Raw genomic sequence first — 15,586 nt, 5'->3', positions numbered from 1 at the left:
CGTGCTTTGGTCTAGCAGTTTACATACCTACTTCCGATTGAATGACCATAACTCACTAAATTCAAATCGTAATTCATTGAAATTTGTTCCATTTTGAAGGAGTCGAAATGTAGTTTAAAACGGAAGACACGGAAATGAAAAACTCCAAGTATTTTGAGAGTTATGGTTAAAATAATTAGACTCGCACTTTGGTCTAGCAGTTTACAGACGTAGCTCCGATTGATTGACCGTAACTCACTCAATTCAACTCTGAATTAATTCAAATTCATGCTATTTCGAAGATGTCGAAGTGTAGTTGAGAGCGGAAGAAACGGAGATGAAAAACTCCAACTATTTTAAGAGTTATGATGGAAATAGTTACACTCGAGCTTTCGCCTAGCAGTTTCCAGACCTACCTCCGATTGAATGACCATACCTCACTCAATCGAACTCAGAATTCATTGAAATTTCTTCCATTTTGAAGGAGTCGAAGTGTAGTTTAAAACGGAAGAAACAGAGATAAAAAAAGCCAAGTATTTTGAGAGTTATGGTGGGAAAAGTTAGACTCGCGCTTTGGTCTAGCAGTTTAGAGACCTACTATGACTCACTCAATTCAACTCGGAATTCATTGATATTTGATCCATTTCGAAGGTATCGACGTGTCGTTTACAACGGAAGAAACGGAGATGAAAAACTCCATGTCTTTTGAAAGTTATGGTGGAAATAGTTAGACTCGCGCTTTGGTCCAGCAGTTTACATACCTACCTCTGATTCAATGACCATAACTTACTCAATTCAACTTGTAATTCGTTGAAATTTGTTCCATTTCGAAGGAGTCAAAGTGTAGTTTAAAACGGAAGAAACGGAGATGAAAAACTCAAGGTATTTTGAGAGTTATGATGGAAAAAGTTAGACTCGCGCTTTGGTCTAGCAGTTTAGAGACCTACTATGACTCATTCAATTCAACTCGGAATTCATTGAAATTTGATTGATTTCGAAGGTATCGAAGTGTCGTTTACAACGGAAGAAACGGAGATGAAAAACTCCATGTCTTTTGAAAGTTATGGTGGAAATAGTTAGACTCGCGCTTTGGTCCAGCAGTTTACATACCTACCTCTGATTCAATGACCATAACTTACTCAATTCAACTAGTAATTCGTCGAAATTTGTTCCATTTTGAAGGAGTCAAAGTGTAGTTTAAAACGGAAGAAACGGAGATTACAAACTCCAAGTATTTTGAGAGTTATGATGGAAATAGTCAGACTCGCGCTTTCACCTAGCAGTTTACAGACCTACCTCCGATTGAATGACAATAACTCACCAAATTCAACTCGGAATTCATTGAAATTTGTTCGATTTCGAAGGAGTCGAAATGTAGTTTAAAACGGAAGAAACGGAGATGAGAAAAGCCAAGTATTTTGGGAGTTACGGTGGAAATAGTTAGACTCGAGCTTTGGTCTAGCAGTTTACAGACCTACCTCCGATTCAAGCACCATAACTCATTCAATTCCACTTGGAATTTGTTGAAATTTGTTCCATTTCGAATGAGTCGAAGTGTAGTTTAAAACGGAAGAAACGGAGATGAAAAAAGCCAAGTATTTTGAGAGTTATGGTGGAAATAATTAGACTCGCGCTTTGGTCTAACAGTTTACAGACCTACATCCGATTGATTAACCATAACTCACTTAATTCAACTCGGAATTGATTGAAACTTGTTCCATTTCGAAGGTATCAAAGTGTAGATTACAACGGAAGAAACGGAGATGAAAAACTCCATGTATTTTGAAAATTATGGTACAAATAGTTAGACTCGCGCTTTGGTCCAGCAGTTTACATACCTACCTCCGATTGAATGACAATAACTCACTCAATTAAACTTGGAATTCATTGAAATTTATTCCATTTCGTAGGAGTCGAAGTGTAGTTTAAAAGGAAAGAAACGGTGATGAAAAACTCCAAGTATTTTGAGAGTTATGATGGAAATAGTTAGACTCGAGCTTTGGTCTAGCGGTTTACAGACCTACCTCCGATTGAAGCACCGTAACTCATTCAATTCCACTTGGAATTTGTTGAAATTTGTTCCATTTCGAAGGAGTCGAAGTGTAGTTTCAAACGGAAGAAACGGAGATGAAAAAAGCCAAGTATTTTGAGAGTTATGGTGGAAATAATTAGACTCGCGCTTTGGTCTAGCAGTTTACAGACATACATCCGATTGATTGACCATAACTCACTTAATTCAACTCGGAATTGATTGAAACTTGTTCCATTTCGAAGGTATCGAAGTGTAGATTACAACGGAAGAAACGGAGATGAAAAACTCCATTTATTTTGAAAATTATGGTGGAAATAGTTAGACTCGCGCTTTGGTCCAGCAGTTTACATACCTACCTCCGATTGAATGACCATAACTCACTCAATTCAACTAGTAATTCATTGAAATTTGTTCGATTTTGAAGGAGTCAAATTGTGGTTTAAAACGGAAAAAACGGAGCTGAAAAACTCCAAGTATTTTTAGAGTTATGATGGAAATATACAGACTCGCGCTTTGGTATAGCAGTTTACAGACCTACCTCCGATTGATTGACCGTAGCTCACTCAATTCAACTCAGAATTAATTCAAATTCATCCCAATTCAGAGATGTCGAAGTGTAGTTAAAAACGGAAGAAACAGAGATGAAAAACTTCAAGTATTTTAAGAGTTATGATGGAAATAGTTAGACTCGTGCTTTCGCCTAGCAGTTTACAGAACTAACTCCGATTGAATGACCATATCTCACTCAATTCAACTCGAAATTTATTGAAATTTGTTCAATTTCAAAGGAGTCGAAGTTTAGTTTAAAACGGAAGAAACGGAGATGAAAAAAGCCAAGTAATTTAAGAGTTATGGTGGAAATAGTTAGACTCGCACTTTGGTATAGCAGTTATAGACGTAGCTCCGATTGATTGACCATAACTCACTCAATTCAACTCGGAATTGATTCAAATTCATGCCATTTCAAAGATGTGGAAGTGTAGTTGAAAGCGGAAGAAACGGAGATGAAAAACTCCAAGTATTTTAAGAGTTATGATGGAAATAGTTAGACTCGAGCTTTCGCCTAGCAGTTTAAAGACCTACCTCCGATTGAATGACCATAACTCACTCAATTCAACTCGGGATTCATTCAAATTTGATCAATTTCGAAGGAGTCGAAGTGTAGTTCAAAACGGAAGAAAGGGAGATGAAAAAAGCCAAGTATTTTGAGCGTTATGGTGGAAATAGTTAGACTCGCGCTTTGGTCTAGCAGTTTACAGACCTACTTCCGATTGATTGACCATAACTCACTTAATTCAACTCGGAATTGATTGAAATCTGTTCCATTTCGAAGGTATCGAATTGTAGATTACAACGGAGGAAACGGAGATGAAAAACTCCATGCATTTTGAAAACTATGGTGGAAATAGTTAGACTCGCGCTTTGGTCCAGCAGTTTGCATACCTACCTCCGATTGAATGACCATAACTCACTCAATTCAACTAGTAATTAATTGAAATTTGTTCCATTTTGAAGGACTCAAAGTGTAGTTTAAAACGGAAGAAGCGAAGATGAAAAAACCAAGTATTTTGAGAGTTATGGTGGAAATAGTTAGACTCGTGCTTTGGTCTAGCAGTTTACAAACCTACCTCCGATTGAATGACCATAACTCACTCAATTCAACTCGGAATTCATTGAAATTTGTTCCATTTCGAAGGTATCGAAGTGTAGATTACAACGGAAGAAACGAAGATGAAAACACATTGTATTTTGAAAGTTATGGTGGAAATATTTAGACTCGTGCTTTGGTCTAGCAGTTTACATACCTACCTCCGATTGAATGACCATAACTCACTCAATTCAACTCGTAATTCATTGAAATTTGTTACACTTTGAAGGAGTCGAAATGTAGTTTAAAACGGAAGAAACGGAGATGAAAAACTCGAAGTATTTTGAGATTTATGGTGGAAATAGGTAGACTCGCGCTTTGGTCTAGCAGTTTACATACCTACCTCCGATTGAATGACCATATCTCACTCAATTCAACTCGGAATTTATTGAAATTTGTTCAATTTCAAAGGAGTCGAAGTTTAGTTTAAAACGGAAGAAACGGAGATGAAAAAAGCCAAGTAATTTAAGAGTTATGGCGGAAATAGTTAGACTCGCACTTTGGTCTAGCAGTTTACAGACGTAACTCCGATTGATTGACCATAACTCACTCAATTCAACTCGGAATTGATTCAAATTCATGCCATTTCAAAGATGTCGAAGTGTAGTTGAAAGCGGAAGAAACGGAGATGAAAAACTCCAAGTATTTTAGGAGTTATGATGGAAATAGTTAGACTCGAGCTTTCGCCTAGCAGTTCACAGACCTACCTCCGATTGAATGACCATAACTCACTCAATTCAACTCGGGATTCATTGAAATTTGATCAATTTCGTAGGAGTCGAAGTGTAGTTCAAAACGGAAGAAACGGAGATGAAAAAAGCTAAGTATTTTGAGAGTTATGGTGGAAATACTTAGACTCGCGCTTTGGTCTAGCAGTTTACAGACCTACATCCGATTGATTGACCATAACTCACTTAATTCAACTCGGAATTGATTGAAATCTGTTCCATTTCGAAGGTATCGAAGTGTAGATTACAACGGAGGAAACGGAGATGAAAAACTCCATGCATTTTGAAAACTATGGTGGAAATAGTTAGACTCGCGCTTTGGTCCAGCAGTTTGCATACCTACCTCCGATTGAATGACCATAACTCACTCAATTCAACTAGTAATTAATTGAAATTTGTTCCATTTTGAAGGACTCAAAGTGTAGTTTAAAACGGAAGAAGCGAAGATGAAAAAACCAAGTATTTTGAGAGTTATGGTGGAAATAGTTAGACTCGTGCTTTGGTCTAGCAGTTTACATACCTACCTCCGATTGAATGACCATAACTCACTCAATTCAACTTGGAATTCATTGAAATTTGTTCCATTTCGAAGGTATCGAAGTGTAGATTACAACGGAAGAAACGAAGATGAAAACACATTGTATTTTGAAAGTTATGGTGGAAATATTTAGACTCGTGCTTTGGGCTAGCAGTTTACATACCTACCTCCGATTGAATGACCATAACTCACTCAATTCAACTCGTAATTCATTGAAATTTGTTACACTTTGAAGGAGTCGAAATGTAGTTTAAAACGGAAGAAACGGAGATGAAAAACTCGAAGTATTTTGAGAGTTATGGTGGAAATAGTTAGACTCGCGCTTTGGTCTAGCAGTTTATAGACTTACCTCCGATTGGATGACAATAACTCACTCAATTAAACTCAGAATTCCTTGAAATGTGATCCATTTCGAAGGTATCAAAGTGTAGTTTAAAAGGGAAGAAACGGAGATGAAAAACACAATGTATTTTGAAAGTTATGGTGGAAATAGTTAGACTCGCGCTTTGGTCTAGCAGTTTACATACCTACCTCCGATTGAATGACCATAATTCACTCAATTCAACTCGAAATTCATTGAAATTTGTTCCATTTTGAAGGAGTCGAAGTGTAAGTTAAAACGGAATAAACGGAGATGAAAAACTCCAGTATTTTGAGAGTTATGGTGGAAATAGTTAGACTCGCGCTTTGGTCTAGCAGTTTACAGACCTACCTCCGATTGAATGACAATAACTCACTCAATTAAACTCGGAATTCATTGAAATTTATTCCATTACGTAGGAGTCGAAGTGTTGTTTAAAAGGGAAGAAACGGAGATGAAAAACTCCAAGTATTTTGAGAGTTATGATGGAAATAGTTAGACTCGAGCTTTGGTCTAGCAGTTTACAGACCTACCTCCGATTGATTGACCATAACTCACTTAATTCAACTCGGAATTGATTGAAATTAGTTCCATTCCGAAGGTATCGAAGTGTAGATTACAACGGAAGAATCGGAGATGAAAAAAGCTAAGTATTTTGAGAGTCATTGTGGAAATAGTTTGACTCGCGCTTTGGTCTAGAAGTTTAGAGACCTACCTCCGATTGATTGACCATAACTCACTTAATTCAACTCGGAATTCATTGAAATTTGTTCCATTTCGAACCTATCAAAGTTTAGTTTCCAACGGAGAAAACGGAGATGAAAAACACAATGTATTGTGAAAGTTATGGTGGAAATAGTTAGACTCGCGCTATGGTCTAGCAGTTTACATTCCTACCTCCGATTGAATGACCATAACTCACTCAATTCAACTCGGAATTCATTGAAATTTGTTCCATTTCGAAGGTATCGAAGTGTAGATTACAACGGAAGAAACGAAGATGAAAAACACAAGGTATTTTGAAACTTATGGTGGAAATAGTTAGACTCGTGCTTTGGTCTAGCAGTTTACATACCTACCTCCGATTGAATGACCATAACTCACTCAATTCAAATCGTAATTCATTGAAATTTGTTCCATTTTGAAGGAGTCGAAATGTAGTTTAAAACGAAACAAACAGAGATGAAAAACTCCAAGTATTTTCAGAGTTATGGTGAAAATAGTTAGACTCGCGCTTTGGTCTAGTAGTTTACAGACCTACCTCCGATTGAATGACAATAACTCACTCAATTAAACTTGGAATTCCTTGAAATTTGATCCATTTCGAAGGTATCAAAGCGTAGTTTAAAAGGGAAGAAACGGAGGTGAAAAACACAATGTATTTTGAAAGTGATGGTGGAAATAGTTAGACTCGCGCTTTGGTCTAGCAGTTTACATACCTACCTCCGATTGAATGACCATAACTCACTCAATTCAACTCGTAATTAAATGAAATTTGTTCCATTTTGAAGGAGTCTAAGTGTAGTTTAAAACGGAAGAAACGGTGATGGAAAACTCCAAGTATTTTGAGAGTTATGGTGGAAATAGTTAGACTTGCGCTTTGGTCTAGCAGTTTACAGACCTACCTCCGATTGAATGACAATAACTCACTCAATTAAACTCGGAATTCATTGAAATTTATTCCATTTCGTAGGAGTCGAAGTGTAGTTTAAAAGGGAAGAAACGGAGATGAAAAACTCCAAGTATTTTGAGAGTTATGATGGAAATAGTTAGACTCGCGCTTTGGTCTAGCAGTTTACAGACCTACATCCGATTGATTGACCATAACTCACTTAATTCAACTCGGAATTGATTGAAACTTGTTCCATTTCGAAGGTATCAAAGTGTAGATTACAACGGAAGAAACGGAGATGAAAAACTCCATGTATTTTGAAAATTATGGTGCAAATAGTTAGACTCGCGCTTTGGTCCAGCAGTTTACATACCTACCTCCGATTGAATGACAATAACTCACTCAATTAAACTTGGAATTAATTGAAATTTATTCCATTTCGTAGGAGTCGAAGTGTAGTTTAAAAGGAAAGAAACGGTGATGAAAAACTCTAAGTATTTTGAGAGTTATGATGGAAATAGTTAGACTCGAGCTTTGGTCTAGCGGTTTACAGACCTACCTCCGATTGAAGCACCGTAACTCATTCAATTCCACTTGGAATTTGTTGAAATTTGTTCCATTTCGAAGGAGTCGAAGTGTAGTTTCAAACGGAAGAAACGGAGATGAAAAAAGCCAAGTATTTTAAGAGTTACGATGGAAATAGTTAGACTCGTGTTTTCGCCTAGCAGTTTACAGAACTAACTCCGATTGAATAACCATAACTCACTCAATTCAACTCGGAATTGATTGAAATTTGTTCAATTTCAAAGGAGTCGAAGTTTAGTTTAAAACGGAAGAAACGGAGATGAAAAAAGCCAAGTATTTTAAGAGTTATGGTGCAAATAGTTAGACTCGCACTTTGGTCTAGCAGTTTACAGACGTAGTTCCGATTGATTGACCATAACTCACTCAATTCAACTCAGAATTGATTCAAATTCATGCCATTTTAAATATGTCGAAGTGTAGTTGAAAGCGGAAGAAACGGAGATGAAAAACTCTAAGTATTTTAAGAGTTATGATGGAAATAGTTAGACTCAAGCTTTCGCCTAGCGGTTTACGGAGCTACCTCCGATTGGATGACCATAACTCACTCAATTCAACTCGGGATTCATTGAAATTTGATCCATTTCGAAGGAGTCAAACTGTAGTTTAAAACGGAAGAAACGGAGATGAAAAATGCCAGGTATTTTGAGAGTTATGGTGGAAATAGTTAGCCTCGCGCTTTGGTCTAGCAGTTTGCAGACGTACATCCGATTGATTGACAATAACTCACTTAATTTAACTCGGAATTGATTGAAATATGTTCCATTTCGAAGGTATCGAAGTGTAGATTACAATGGACGAAACGGAGATGAAGAACTCCATGTATTTTGAAAACTATGGTGGAAATAGTTAGACTCGCGCTTTGGTCCAGCAGTTTAGATACCTACCTCCGATTGAATAACCATAACTCACTCAATTCAACTAGAAATTAATTCAAATTTGTTCCATTTTGAAGGAGTGAAAGTGTAGTTTAAAACGGAAGAAACGAAGATGAAAAAAGCCAAGTATTTTCAGACTTATGGTGGAAATAGATAGACTCGCGCTTTGGTCTAGCAGTTTACAGACCTAGATCCGATTGATTGACCATAACTCACTTAATTCAACTCGGAATTGATTGCAATTTGTTCCATTTCGAAGGTATCGAAGTGTAGATTACAACGGAAGAATCAGTGATGAAAAAAGCCAAGTATTTTGAGAGTCATTGTGGAAATAGTTAGACTCGCGCTTTGGTCTAGAAGTTTAGAGACCTACCTCTAATTGATTGACCATAACTCACTTAATTCAACTCAGAATTCATTGAAATTTGTTCCATTTCGAAGGTATCAAAGTTTAGTTTCCAACGGAAGAAACGGAGATGAAAAACACAATGTATTACTCGCGCTTTGGTCTAGCAGTTTACATACCTACCTCCGATTGAATGACCATAACTCACTCAATTCAACTCCTAATTCACTGAAATTTGTTACCCTTTGAAGGAGTCGAAATGTAGTTTAAAACGGAAGAAACAGAGATGAAAAACTCCAAGTATTTTTAGAGTTATGGTGGAAATAGTTAGACTCGCGCTTTGGTCTAGCAGTTTACAGACCTACCTCCGATTGAATGACAATAACTCATTCAATTAAACTCAAAATTCCTTGAAATTTGATCCATTTCGAAGGTATCAAAGTGTAGTTTAAAAGGGAAGAAACGGAGATGAAAAACATAATGTATTTTGAGAGTTATGGTGGAAATAGTTAGACTCGCGCTTTGGTCTAGCAGTTTATAGACCTACCTCCGACTGAATGACAATAACTCACTCAATTAAACTTAGAATTCATTAAAATTTGTTCCATTTCGATGGTATCGAAGTGTAGATTACAACGGAGGAAACGGAGATGAAAAACTCCATGTATTTTGAAAACTATGGTGGAAATAGTTAGACTCGCGCTTTGGTCTAGCAGTTTACATACCTCCCTCCGATTGAATGACCATAACTCACTCAATTCAACTAGTAATTAATTGAAATTTGTTCCATTTTGAAGGAGTGAAAGTGTAGTTTAAAACGGAAGAAACGAAGATGAAAAAAGCTAAGTATTTTCAGACTTATGGTGGAAATAGATAGACTCGCGCTTTGGTCTAGCAGTTTACAGACCTACATCCGATTGATTGACCATACTCACTTAATTCAACTCGGAATTGATTGAAATTTGTTCCATTTCGAAGGTATCGAAGTGTAGATTACAACGGAAGAATCAGTGATGAAAAAAGCCAAGTATTTTGAGAGTCATTGTGGAAATAGTTAGACTCGCGCTTTGGTCTAGAAGTTTAGAGACCTACCTCCGATTGATTGACCATAACTCACTTAATTCAACTCGAAATTCATTGAAATTTGTTCCATTTCGAAGGTATCAAAGTTTAGTTTCCAACGGAAGAAACGGAGATGAAAAACACAATGTATGACTCGCGCTTTGGTCTAGCAGTTTACATACCTACCTCCGATTGAATGACCATAACTCACTCAATTCAACTCGGAATTCATTGAAATTTGTTCCATTTCGAAGGTATCGAAGTGTAGATTACAACGGAAGAAACGGAGATAAAAACACAATGTATTTTGAAAGTTATGGTGGAAATAGTTAGACTCGTGCTTTGGTCTAGCAGTTTACATACCTACTTCCGATTGAATGACCATAACTCACTAAATTCAAATCGTAATTCATTGAAATTTGTTCCATTTTGAAGGAGTCGAAATGTAGTTTAAAACGGAAGACACGGAAATGAAAAACTCCAAGTATTTTGAGAGTTATGGTTAAAATAATTAGACTCGCACTTTGGTCTAGCAGTTTACAGACGTAGCTCCGATTGATTGACCGTAACTCACTCAATTCAACTCTGAATTAATTCAAATTCATGCTATTTCGAAGATGTCGAAGTGTAGTTGAGAGCGGAAGAAACGGAGATGAAAAACTCCAACTATTTTAAGAGTTATGATGGAAATAGTTACACTCGAGCTTTCGCCTAGCAGTTTCCAGACCTACCTCCGATTGAATGACCATACCTCACTCAATCGAACTCAGAATTCATTGAAATTTCTTCCATTTTGAAGGAGTCGAAGTGTAGTTTAAAACGGAAGAAACAGAGATGAAAAAAGCCAAGTATTTTGAGAGTTATGGTGGGAAAAGTTAGACTCGCGCTTTGGTCTAGCAGTTTAGAGACCTACTATGACTCACTCAATTCAACTCGGAATTCATTGATATTTGATCCATTTCGAAGGTATCGAAGTGTCGTTTACAACGGAAGAAACGGAGATGAAAAACTCCATGTCTTTTGAAAGTTATGGTGGAAATAGTTAGACTCGCGCTTTGGTCCAGCAGTTTACATACCTACCTCTGATTCAATGACCATAACTTACTCAATTCAACTTGTAATTCGTTGAAATTTGTTCCATTTCGAAGGAGTCAAAGTGTAGTTTAAAACGGAAGAAACGGAGATGAAAAACTCAAGGTATTTTGAGAGTTATGATGGAAAAAGTTAGACTCGCGCTTTGGTCTAGCAGTTTAAAGACCTACTATGACTCATTCAATTCAACTCGGAATTCATTGAAATTTGATTGATTTCGAAGGTATCGAAGTGTCGTTTACAACGGAAGAAACGGAGATGAAAAACTCCATGTCTTTTGAAAGTTATGGTGGAAATAGTTAGACTCGCGCTTTGGTCCAGCAGTTTACATACCTACCTCTGATTCAATGACCATAACTTACTCAATTCAACTAGTAATTCGTCGAAATTTGTTCCATTTTGAAGGAGTCAAAGTGTAGTTTAAAACGGAAGAAACGGAGATTACAAACTCCAAGTATTTTGAGAGTTATGATGGAAATAGTCAGACTCGCGCTTTCACCTAGCAGTTTACAGACCTACCTCCGATTGAATGACAATAACTCACCAAATTCAACTCGGAATTCATTGAAATTTGTTCGATTTCGAAGGAGTCGAAATGTAGTTTAAAACGGAAGAAACGGGGATGAGAAAAGCCAAGTATTTTGGGAGTTACGGTGGAAATAGTTAGACTCGAGCTTTGGTCTAGCAGTTTACAGACCTACCTCCGATTCAAGCACCATAACTCATTCAATTCCACTTGGAATTTGTTGAAATTTGTTCCATTTCGAATGAGTCGAAGTGTAGTTTAAAACGGAAGAAACGGAGATGAAAAAAGCCAAGTATTTTGAGAGTTATGGTGGAAATAATTAGACTCGCGCTTTGGTCTAACAGTTTACAGACCTACATCCGATTGATTGACCATAACTCACTTAATTCAACTCGGAATTGATTGAAACTTGTTCCATTTCGAAGGTATCAAAGTGTAGATTACAACGGAAGAAACGGAGATGAAAAACTCCATGTATTTTGAAAATTATGGTGCAAATAGTTAGACTCGCGCTTTGGTCCAGCAGTTTACATACCTACCTCCGATTGAATGACAATAACTCACTCAATTAAACTTGGAATTCATTGAAATTTATTCCATTTCGTAGGAGTCGAAGTGTAGTTTAAAAGGAAAGAAACGGTGATGAAAAACTCCAAGTATTTTGAGAGTTATGATGGAAATAGTTAGACTCGAGCTTTGGTCTAGCGGTTTACAGACCTACCTCCGATTGAAGCACCGTAACTCATTCAATTCCACTTGGAATTTGTTGAAATTTGTTCCATTTCGAAGGAGTCGAAGTGTAGTTTCAAACGGAAGAAACGGAGATGAAAAAAGCCAAGTATTTTGAGAGTTATGGTGGAAATAATTAGACTCGCGCTTTGGTCTAGCAGTTTACAGACATACATCCGATTGATTGACCATAACTCACTTAATTCAACTCGGAATTGATTGAAACTTGTTCCATTTTGAAGGTATCGAAGTGTAGATTACAACGGAAGAAACGGAGATGAAAAACTCCATTTATTTTGAAAATTATGTTGGAAATAGTTAGACTCGCGCTTTGGTCCAGCAGTTTACATACCTACCTCCGATTGAATGACCATAACTCACTCAATTCAACTAGTAATTCATTGAAATTTGTTCGATTTTGAAGGAGTCAAATTGTGGTTTAAAACGGAAAAAACGGAGCTGAAAAACTCCAAGTATTTTTAGAGTTATGATGGAAATATACAGACTTGCGCTTTGGTCTAGCAGTTTACAGACCTACCTCCGATTGATTGACCGTAGCTCACTCAATTCAACTCAGAATTAATTCAAATTCATCCCAATTCAGAGATGTCGAAGTGTAGTTAAAAACGGAAGAAACAGAGATGAAAAACTTCAAGTATTTTAAGAGTTATGATGGAAATAGTTAGACTCGTGCTTTCGCCTAGCAGTTTACAGAACTAACTCCGATTGAATGACCATATCTCACTCAATTCAACTCGAAATTTATTGAAATTTGTTCAATTTCAAAGGAGTCGAAGTTTAGTTTAAAACGGAAGAAACGGAGATGAAAAAAGCCAAGTAATTTAAGAGTTATGGTGGAAATAGTTAGACTCGCACTTTGGTATAGCAGTTATAGACGTAGCTCCGATTGATTGACCATAACTCACTCAATTCAACTCGGAATTGATTCAAATTCATGCCATTTCAAAGATGTGGAAGTGTAGTTGAAAGCGGAAGAAACGGAGATGAAAAACTCCAAGTATTTTAAGAGTTATGATAGAAATAGTTAGACTCGAGCTTTCGCCTAGCAGTTTAAAGACCTACCTCCGATTGAATGACCATAACTCACTCAATTCAACTCGGGATTCATTCAAATTTGATCAATTTCGAAGGAGTCGAAGTGTAGTTCAAAACGGAAGAAAGGGAGATGAAAAAAGCCAAGTATTTTGAGCGTTATGGTGGAAATAGTTAGACTCGCGCTTTGGTCTAGCAGTTTACAGACCTACTTCCGATTGATTGACCATAACTCACTTAATTCAACTCGGAATTGATTGAAATCTGTTCCATTTCGAAGGTATCGAATTGTAGATTACAACGGAGGAAACGGAGATGAAAAACTCCATGCATTTTGAAAACTATGGTGGAAATAGTTAGACTCGCGCTTTGGTCCAGCAGTTTGCATACCTACCTCCGATTGAATGACCATAACTCACTCAATTCAACTAGTAATTAATTGAAATTTGTTCCATTTTGAAGGACTCAAAGTGTAGTTTAAAACGGAAGAAGCGAAGATGAAAAAACCAAGTATTTTGAGAGTTATGGTGGAAATAGTTAGACTCGTGCTTTGGTCTAGCAGTTTACAAACCTACCTCCGATTGAATGACCATAACTCACTCAATTCAACTCGGAATTCATTGAAATTTGTTCCATTTCGAAGGTATCGAAGTGTAGATTACAACGGAAGAAACGAAGATGAAAACACATTGTATTTTGAATGTTATGGTGGAAATATTTAGACTCGTGCTTTGGTCTAGCAGTTTACATACCTACCTCCGATTGAATGACCATAACTCACTCAATTCAACTCGTAATTCATTGAAATTTGTTACACTTTGAAGGAGTCGAAATGTAGTTTAAAACGGAAGAAACGGAGATGAAAAACTCGAAGTATTTTGAGAGTTATGGTGGAAATAGGTAGACTCGCGCTTTGGTCTAGCAGTTTACATACCTACCTCCGATTGAATGACCATATCTCACTCAATTCAACTCGGAATTTATTGAAATTTGTTCAATTTCAAAGGAGTCGAAGTTTAGTTTAAAACGGAAGAAACGGAGATGAAAAAAGCCAAGTAATTTAAGAGTTATGGCGGAAATAGTTAGACTCGCACTTTGGTCTAGCAGTTTACAGACGTAACTCCGATTGATTGACCATAACTCACTCAATTCAACTCGGAATTGATTCAAATTCATGCCATTTCAAAGATGTCGAAGTGTAGTTGAAAGCGGAAGAAACGGAGATGAGAAACTCCAAGTATTTTAGGAGTTATGATGGAAATAGTTAGACTCGAGCTTTCGCCTAGCAGTTCACAGACCTACCTCCGATTGAATGACCATAACTCACTCAATTCAACTCGGGATTCATTGAAATTTGATCAATTTCGTAGGAGTCGAAGTGTAGTTCAAAACGGAAGAAACGGAGATGAAAAAAGCTAAGTATTTTGAGAGTTATGGTGGAAATACTTAGACTCGCGCTTTGGTCTAGCAGTTTACAGACCTACATCCGATTGATTGACCATAACTCACTTAATTCAACTCGGAATTGATTGAAATCTGTTCCATTTCGAAGGTATCGAAGTGTAGATTACAACGGAGGAAACGGAGATGAAAAACTCCATGCATTTTGAAAACTATGGTGGAAATAGTTAGACTCGCGCTTTGGTCCAGCAGTTTGCATACCTACCTCCGATTGAATGACCATAACTCACTCAATTCAACTAGTAATTAATTGAAATTTGTTCCATTTTGAAGGACTCAAAGTGTAGTTTAAAACGGAAGAAGCGAAGATGAAAGAACCAAGTATTTTGAGAGTTATGGTGGAAATAGTTAGACTCGTGCTTTGGTCTAGCAGTTTACATACCTACCTCCGATTGAATGACCATAACTCACTCAATTCAACTCGGAATTCATTGAAATTTGTTCCATTTCGAAGGTATCGAAGTGTAGATTACAACGGAAGAAACGAAGATGAAAACACATTGTATTTTGAAAGTTATGGTGGAAATATTTAGACTCGTGCTTTGGGCTAGCAGTTTACATACCTACCTCCGATTGAATGACCATAACTCACTCAATTCAACTCGTAATTCATTGAAATTTGTTACACTTTGAAGGAGTCGAAATGTAGTTTAAAACGGAAGAAACGGAGATGAAAAACTCGAAGTATTTTGAGAGTTATGGTGGAAATAGTTAGACTCGCGCTTTGGTCTAGCAGTTTATAGACTTACCTCCGATTGGATGACAATAACTCACTCAATTAAACTCGGAATTCCTTGAAATTTGATCCATTTCGAAGGTATCAAAGTGTAGTTTAAAAGGGAAGAAACGGAGATGAAAAACACAATGTATTTTGAAAGTTATGGTGGAAATAGTTAGACTCGCGCTTTGGTCTAGCAGTTTACATACCTACCTCCGATTGAATGACCATAATTCACTCA

Source organism: Tasmannia lanceolata, unplaced genomic scaffold (assembly GCF_043159265.1).
Source record: "Tasmannia lanceolata isolate RefF3 unplaced genomic scaffold, GAP_Taslan_0.1 ptg000018l, whole genome shotgun sequence".
In the NCBI taxonomy this organism is placed as follows: domain Eukaryota; kingdom Viridiplantae; phylum Streptophyta; class Magnoliopsida; order Canellales; family Winteraceae; genus Tasmannia; species Tasmannia lanceolata.
Note: the sequence above shows the minus strand (reverse complement) of the source record.